The sequence below is a fragment of the Mustela nivalis genome (genome assembly GCF_964662115.1).
Source record: "Mustela nivalis genome assembly, chromosome: 10".
Lineage (NCBI taxonomy): Eukaryota > Metazoa > Chordata > Mammalia > Carnivora > Mustelidae > Mustela > Mustela nivalis.
The window spans coordinates 34,516,198-34,525,460 of record NC_139029.1 but is presented as its reverse complement, the minus strand read 5'-3'; the positions used below and the strand labels follow the sequence as shown (position 1 = coordinate 34,525,460).

The window sequence follows — 9,263 nt, the reverse complement described above, 5'->3', positions numbered from 1 at the left end:
GTAATCAGCCATCTGATTTTTTTTTAAAGATTTTATTTATTTATTTGACAGACAGAGATCACAAGTAGGCAGAGAGGCAGGCAGAGAGAGAGAAAGAGGGAAGCAGGCTTCCTGCGGAGCAGAGAGCCCGATGCGGGGCTCGATCCCAGGACCCTGAGATCTTGACCCGAGCCGAAGGCAGCAGCCCAAACCACTGAGCCACCCAGGCGCCCCAGCCATCTGATTTTTAGACAGCAATCTTTTCGGTGCCATAGAAAATGAGAAGTGTGAAGAACCCTTGTAGCACTTGAGCATTTGCAGTATTTTATGGATTGTGAAATGTCAAAGCTACATATGAATGAGGGAATGTTTAACCTTTGCTCAAACTGTATTCTTCTTCTTCTTTTTTTTTTTTTTTTTTTTTGAGATTTTATTTATTTGGGGGCACCTGGGTGGCTCACTTGGTTAAGTGACTGCCTTTTTGGCTCAGGTCATGATCCTGGAGTCCTGGGATGGAATCCCCCATTGGGCTTCCTGCTCATCCGGGAGTCTGCTTCTCCCTCTGGCCCTCTCCCTGCTTGTGCTCTCTCTCTCTCTCAAATAAATAAATAAAATCTTTTTTTTTTTTTTTAAGATTTATTTATTTGACAGGGAGAGAAATAGTGAGAGAGGGAACACAAGCAGGGAGAGTGGGAGAGGAAGAAAGCAGGCTTCCCTGCGGCTCGGGAAGGTCCTGAGCAGTACCGTGGAATCATGACCTGAGCCTAAGACAGAGGCTGAACGACTGAGCCTCCCAGGCGCCCCTCAAACTCTATTATTCTTAGTGTGAGTTGTAAAGTTCCAGTGAAAAACATACACCTTTATTTCCACATTTACAGGAGTAGTTACCAAAAACCTTAAATATCACAAGTAGAATCTTGTGTTTATCACTAAAAAAAGAAAATAGTAGATGATTGGAGTAAATAGGATTAGGTCAGGGAAATCAGATGAGAGTAGTTCTGGATTAGTGTAGTGCCAGTGAAGATAGAAAAGGATTGATTCCACTTACAATTCAGAGGGAATTACAGGACTTCTTGATTGATTGGCCCCATCTATTTCAACTAGTACATGCTACACCACCAGTAAACAGCTGTCCTCTTAACCTGCTTTTTTATTATATGTATTTTTTCACACAGTCTGCTAAACTATAATTTTCAAAAGATTTAAAGCATAATTCTTATATAAAGATAAAATGAACACATGCCAAAGATTTTATTCATCATAATAAACTCTTCCTCCGTTATTATCGTAAATAATGAGGGAACCAGTTAGATGGTAAGACTTGTTCAAATGAAACTTTGAGTTTCAGAGATTTAGACTATTGGCAAAGGGATACTGAAATGAATTTGCTAATAGTTGCAAAAACATTCATATCTTATTAAGTAATAAACTGTGATGTTTGGGATTATTGCTTCTATGACATAGAAATCAGTTCCATCTCTACTGATCAAAATTCAATTACATTACCATGGCTGGGAATCATTTGCATTGCCATTGGTTTTCCACAAGTTTACCTTTACCCCTTCAAAGTTCTGCAGTAGCCTGGTCAATATAAAATCTATAAAAGGTGTACCTTAGCACTATGGTGAAGGAGCCCCCAATAATTCTCTTCTTCCCATTTACAAGTTCTGGACAACTTTTCTTACTGTTTTTCCCCTTACTAGAATATAAGATTTTAAAAATCAAGGATTTCGTTTATTCATTGTTGAATTATCAGCACCTAGGACTGTGGATGGCACATATTTGGGTCTCAATAAATATTGATTGAATGAATGAGTGAGTGAAAGATGAGAAGTTTGTTACAGGGACCTAGCAGTTGTAAGAGATGGAGGGAGATACGTGCATAGAGAAAAGGCTTTTTAAAAAAAAGTTCATGGCAGCTCTTTCTCCCCACCAGTACTGTCCCCATGCTATAATAAAAACACCTTTTTGCACCGAAATAAAGATGGAAATAAAAAGAAAGAGAAAGAGAGAAAGAAAGAAAAGAAAGGAAAGGAAAGGAAAGAGGGAAGAAAAGGAAATGAAAAAAAGAACTGCTCATATTATTAAAATCCAGATAAGGATCCAGGGAACAGCTCCAATACACTAAACAAGAGATGTCCCAGAATACCTGTTCTCAAAGGTTTATACCAAATATGGAGTGTCAGGACCACAATCACCATTCCCTAGGAAGGACCCCCAAACCCCCAGCCTCCTCATTTTGCCCATCTATAAAATAAGGGATCAAGAGAGAGAGGGTTGGACTATATCAGTCATTCTCAAAATTTTGGTCTTGGGACCCCTTTACACTCTTTAAAAAAAATTTTTTTTTCAAGATTTTAATTTACTTGAGAGAGAGAGAGCATGAGCGGGTAGGAGGTGGAGGGGCTGAGGGAGAGGGAGAGGCAGACTCCTCACTGAGCAGGGAGCCCTATGCCTGGGATCACGACCTGAGACCAAGGCAGATGCTTAACCAACTGACCCACCCAGAAACCCCCCCTTTTACATTCTTAAAAATTAAGAATTATTAATTTTTATTTGTTTCGTCTATCAATATTTGCCAGATTAGATATGAAAGCAAAAAATTTTTTATATTCATTAAAAATAACAATAGTAAATCCATTGCATGTTAATATAGATATCTTTATGAAAAACAGAGTTATCTAAAAGAAATTTAGAACAGTTACAGATTCATTATTTTACAAATCTCTGGCAAATTAATGTCTGGCTTAATAGAAAGTTAGATTCTCATTGTTGTTCTAGTGGAAGTATATGTAGAAAATCCAGCCTCACACAGATAGATAGATTGAAAAGAGAGGGGTATTTTTTAAAAATTTTTATTTGTGTTTAGAAATCTCTTCACCCAACTTAGGGCTTGAACTCATGACCCTGAGATCAAGAGTTACACACTCTTCCCACTGAGCCAACCAGGCGCCCCAAGAGGATTTTTTTTTTTTAAAGATTTTATTTATTTATTTGACAGAGAGAGATGACAAGCAGGCAGAGAGACAGGCAGAGAGAGAGGAGGAAGCAGGCTCCCTGCTGAGCAGAGAGCCCGACCCGGGGCTCGATCCCAGGACCCTGGGATCACGACCGGAGCCGAAGACAGTGGCCTAACCCACTGAGCCACCCAGGCGTCCCCCCAAGAGGAATATTTTAATAGCCTGTGTAGATAACTGAATATTCTTAGATACTGTGTCAAAGTTTAACATGTGGTAGTTTTCTTAAAAGTTAGTGGCAGTGTGGAATCTGAAACCGTATCAAAGGACTTTTCAAACTCTGTTACAGAGATCCATTGATCTGTCTTGTAGTTAGAATGAATCTTTTACCCAAGCTTGATTCTGTCACATCATACAGTGGTTATTTGGAAATTATCAAGTTCACTGCATCCTGCTTATCTTCCATATGTTTTCACATTTCATTATACAATATCAAAAACCACATTTGTTAATATCACTACTGATCTCATCAGAAAAGAAAAGTCTTGAAATATTAGAAAGCTGTTAAGTTCACAGTAATGGGTGCAAGTTTTTCAAAATCCTAATTTATTTTATTTTATTTATTTATTTTAAATAATCGCTATGCCCAATGTGGGGCTCAAACCCACAATCCTGAGGTCAAGAGTTGCACACTCTACTAACTGAGCCAGCCAGGCACCCCTCCAAATCCTAATTTTACTTGAAAGCTCAATTTTTATGTCTGGCAACTAGTACTATCAATTGTTTTTCTTGAAGTGACAGGCTTACTTTGTTCATTTTTCAAGAAAATGCCATTAAAATATGATTGATTTTTGTCTATTGATCTTATATCCTGAGACCCTGCTAAGCTAAATTGTGTTTTGGTAACTTTTCTGGAAATATTTTCACCTTTTCTATGCACGAGGTTTTGTCTTCTATAAAGACACTTTACTTCTTTCCAGTCTGAATTCCTTTTTTTTCTTTTGGATTATTTTACTGTTTATAATTTACAGTACACTGTTCAATACAGGGGGTAATAGTAGACTGACTTTTTTTTTTTTTTTTAAGTAGAATGAATTTTGTGCCCATTCTTTGGAGGGAAAGCATTCAGTAGTTCATCATTAACTATAGGGGTTTTTTTGTGTTATTTTTTTTTTTACAACAGGTGTCCTTTACTAGATTGAGAAAGTTGCCTTCTTTCCTAATTTGCTAAGATTTTAAAAAACCATGAATGGTGGTTGACTTTCTTCTAATGCTTTTCCTGCATTTATTGAGTTGATCATGTTTTTTCTGCTTTATTGTTAATGTTAATATGTTAAATTATATTGACTGATTTTCAATGATGAACCAACTTTGCATTCCTGTAAAAAAAAAAAAACAAATTCATGATGTATTATTCTTTTTATATATTGTTACATTCTTGCATCTGTGTTCATGGAAGATATTGACCTGAATTTTCTCTTTCTGTAATATCTTTGATTTTGATGTCAGGGTAATGCTGAACTCATAAAAATGAGTTTGGGAAGTATCCCTTTACTTCTATTTTCTGAAAGAATTTTTATAGAATTGGTATTCTTTCTTCTTTAAATAATAATAATAATAACCATTATTATTATTTTAGTTTTATTTACTTAAATAATCTCTCCACCCAATATGTGGCTCAAACTCACAATCTCAGGCTCATGCTCTTCCAACTGAGCCAGCCAGGCACCTCTCTTTTTGAAATTCTTGTGAATTCAGCAGTGAGATATTCGGGGCCTGGAGTTGGGTGTTTCGGTGTTTTTTGTTTTTGTTTTTATTTTGCAGGGGTGGAGAGTACAGGGTGAGGAGGAAGGGAAGGTTTTTAATTATGAATTCTATTTCTTTCATTAATACAGGGCAGTGACTTTGAACCAGAGATGATGCCCCCTTCCCCAAGGGACACTTGGTAACTTCTGGAGATATTTGGGATTATTATAACTAGATGGTGCTTCTGGCATCTCGTGGGTTGAAGCCAGGAATACTGTTGCAAATCCTATCCCCCACCATAAAGAATATTCTAGCCTAAAATGTCAAGACTGCTAAAATTTGAGAAACCCTGATATAGGGCTGTTTGGATTTTCTAGTTCTTCTTGTAAGTTTTAACAACTTGAGACTTTCAAAGAATTTGTTCATTTCATGTAAGCCGGCACATTTCTTCCTTTTGGTGTTTAGGCAAGGGGTGTCAAACTACAGCACAGCCAAATTTAGCCTCCAGCCCATTTTTGAAATACTGCTTTATTTTTACACAGCCACACTTTTCATTTACTGTGGTTCCTTTACTACTACAACAACAGAGATGAATAGTTGCTCTAGAGATCATAAGCCCCACAATCCAAAAGTATTTGCTACCTGTATCTTTACAGAGAAAGAGCTACTGACCAGATTTGTATGATCTATAGTAATGTCCCCTCTCTCATCACTGATATTGCTAATTTGTGTCTTCCCTCTTGGGTACTTTTTTTTTTTTTTTAAGATTTTATTTATTTATTTGATAGAGACAGAGGGAGAGAACACACAGGCACATGAGCATGCACAAGCCAGGAGAACAGCGGAGGGAGAGGGAGAAGCAGGCTCCCGCTGAGCAGAGAGTGGGATGTGGGGCTCAATCCCAGAACCCCATGACTTGAGCTGAAGGCAGACACTTAATGACTGAGCCACCCAGGCACCCCTCTCTTGGGTACTTTTATCAGCCTACTCTAGAGGTTTATTTTATTGAACTCTACAAAGAAACAGTTTGTGGCTTTGTTGGTTTTCTCCTTTCTATTTCATAGATTTCTTTATAATTTCTTTCTATTTAATGTGTTCTTTTTTATTGCTAACTACCTTTTGTTTAAAAGATTGTATTCATTTTTTGACAGAGAGAGATCACAATATTACATTAAATTACTATATATATATATATGTATATATATATATATATACATATATATATGTAATATAAATAAGAACTTGAAAGAAACAAGGGGTGCCTGGGTGGCTCAGCTGTTAAATATCTGCCTTTGGCTCAGTCAGGATTCCAGGGTCCTAGGATCAAGGCCCAGATAGGGATCCCTGCTCAGTGGAGAGCCTGCTTCTCCCTCTCCCTCTGCAGCTCCCCCCTGCTTGTGCTTTCTCTTTGACAAATAAATAAATAAAATCTTAAAAAAAAAGAAAAGAAAAGAGATGGGTAAATAGAATAGATATTTAATTTTAAAAATTTATTTAAAAGGTTAGCAATAGGGGCACCTGGGTGGCTCAGTGCGTTAAGCCTCTGCCTTCCGCTCAGGTCATGGTCTCAGGGTCCTGGGATCGAGCCCTAGATCGGGCTCTCTGCTCAGCAGGCAGCCTGCTTCCCCTTCTCTCTCTGCCTACTTGTGATCTCTGTCTGTCAAATAAATAAGTAAAATCTTAAAAAAATAATAATAATTAAAAAAAAGAATCTCAGGGCACCTGGGTGTCTCAGTAGTTAAACGTCTGCCTTTGGATCAGGTCATATTCCCCGCAGTGGGCTCCCTGCTCGGCAGGAAGCCTCTTTCTCATTCTCCCTCTATGCATGCTCTCTCAAATGAATAAATAAATTTCTTTTTTAAAGTAATTTTGGTAAGGGACGCCTGGGTGGCTCAGTTGGTTAAGCAGCTGCCTTCGGCTCAGGTCATGATCCCGGTGTCCTGGGATCGAGTCCCACATCGGGCTCCTTGCTCTGCAGGGAGCCTGCTTCTCCCTCTGACTCTGCCTGCCTCTCTGTCTGCCTGTGCTCGCTCTCGCTTTCTCTGACAAATAAGTAAAAAAAAAAAAAAAGTAATTTTGGTAAAAAAAATTTTTTTCTCTCTTCCCTCCAACCACCCCTCCCCTCTTTTCTGGGCCAATTTGATACTATCTCACAGCTTGCCTTTTCTTTGTTCATCTATTTTTAGTGTTTTTCTCTTATGTTTCAAGTTTTTATAGTTTCTGCTGCTGTGTCTTCAAGAATCTACAAGTATACCTATTCTTTTCTTCTTCAATGTGTAATCTTTTCCAGTGTTAAGTGAATTTTAAATTTCAGATATTTTTTTTTGTTTTGAGAGAGAGAGAACACTTGAGTTAGAGGCAAGGTGAAGGGGGAAAGAGGGAAAGGGAGAGAATTTTTTTTTTTTAAGATTTTACTTATTTGGTAGACAGAGGTCACAAGTAGGCAGAGAAGCAGGCAGAGAAAGAAGGGAAAGCAGGCTCCCTGCTGAGCAGAGTCGATGCAGGGCTTGATCCCAGGACCCTGAGATTATGACCTGAGCTGGTGAAGGCAGAGGCTTAACTCACTGGGCCACCCAGGCGCCCCAAGGGAGAGAATTTTAAATAGACTTGGCGCTGAACGAGAAACCCATCTGGAGCTCAGTCTCACAACCCTGAGATCATGACCTGAGCCAAAACCAAGAGTCAGACACTTAACTGACTTGAGTCACCAGGATCCCCCAGAGATTGTACTTTTAAGCTCCAAAAATTTTGACTCATTTTATGTTTTCCACTTCTCTCATTATGTTCATTTCCATTAAATCCTTGAGCATATTTGTAATAGTGCTTTCAAAGTCCTTGTCTACTAATCATCTCATCATCATGTGTCTGTCTTTATTGACCATTTTCCTTATGGTCACATTTGCCTCTTTTCTTTTGCATGTCAGGATTTTTTAGTTAATGCTTGGTTTTGTGAAATTTACATTGTTGAAGGCTAGATTTTGTTGACTTCTTTTAAAACACCTTGGACTTTGTTCTGGCAGGTAGTCAGGTATTTTGTGAATCAGCTTGATCCTTTCAAGGCTCCTTTTTAAGTTAGGGTATAGCCCATCTTGAGCGGCCTCTTTCTAGGGCTAACTTTACCACTACTGCTGATGCGCCCTCTTCTGGAGTTCAAGTTCAATGCTCCAGGTGTTCAACAAGTTCAATAGGAATTTCCCACATTAGTTGGTCAAAACTCAAACATCTCTCAGCCTTCTGTTAACTTTGGGAATTATTCAGTTTATAGGTACCCAGTAGTTCATTAAATGGCTACACAGAGTTTTGCCCTATTCATTTGCAGCTTAATATTTAGCAAGAGGCATCCTCTAAGCAGAATTCTGGAGCTATTTCTCTGGGTAATTCCTCCTTTCTCTGGTAACACTGATGAACACATTACTAGCCATTCACTAAAATCTGAGTAATGAGTTTAGGGATGTTCACCATAAAATTTCAGCTTTGTCGTATGTTTGAAATTTTAATGAGATTTTTGAAATAATCAGATTATATACAACAAATACAATGCCACCATTTTATAAAGGTATTTGTGAGATTATACATCACCGTGAAATGGGTTCTAAATCAGAAATGGCTGGGAAAATGCTGGCCATTCCTGTAGCTAGGACAACAGATTGGAAGAGCTTCTAAGTTCAAGTAGCCCTTTACTGCATTTTTGCATAGTCCCTCAAATTGTCTCCTTAGTGGCAATGTAAGTTTTCATTTATGCTATTGTGTGTATATTCTCCTTCTGTAATTAGTATGTATCACCTTCTTTACCTAACTTTTGATTCATTTATTAGTATGGATTCATGAATTATTATATTCAGTGAGTTTAAATCCAGACTATCATATATTTTGATGCTCACATTGTTCTAGATTTGGCTAGTGGCATTTGTGTACTTCTGATGTGCCCCCATTGTTCTTTGAGCATTTTCTTCTTTCTGCAACAAACAACAAAACATTCAAGGCTTATCTTGTACTTTGCCAGCCCTGGAATCATCCATTTCTCCAAGGAGCCCTGGTTCCTTTTGTTAGAGTGAAGCCCTCTTTGTGGGCTGAGCTAGAGAAGTATGTATTCCCTACATACACACTGGCCTCTATATTTACTTACATTGTAAGCTATTTATTTAGTATACAATACCTCACCACTGCTGGGTTCTTTCTGGTTTTTTTCCTTTCCCCTATTTGTAACTCTGTTCTCTGCTAGCACCTATTAACTTCCAGTATATTAAGTTACCAGGTGACTCCCCACCATTGTACGTATGTAACCAATTTCCCATTGTCAGCACTGCCCTCTGACCATTCTTGGAATCCAGTATCCCACCCCTCACAAATCTATATCCTTCTCACTCCTTTTTAAAATGTGTATTTTTTCAAAAGCAACCTTGAGGGGTGCCTGGGTGGCCCAGTTAGTTAAGCGTCTGCCTTCAGGTCACATCATGGTCCCAGGGTCCTGGGATGGAGCCTGCTTCTCTCTCTGCCCCTCCCCGCATTCATGCACACACTCTTTCTCACTCACTCTCAAATAAATAAAAATCTTTTTAAAGAAAAATGCTGCCTTGGGGC

At 38.4% G+C, this 9,263-nt stretch overlaps 1 protein-coding gene across 1 annotated transcript in view; it reads left to right on the top strand.

The window, feature by feature from the left end:
- LRRC41 (leucine rich repeat containing 41) overlaps window positions 1-9,263 on the top strand; it is a 38,730-nt gene that overhangs the window by 2,134 nt on the left and 27,333 nt on the right. The gene's annotated exons all lie outside the window — the stretch shown is intronic.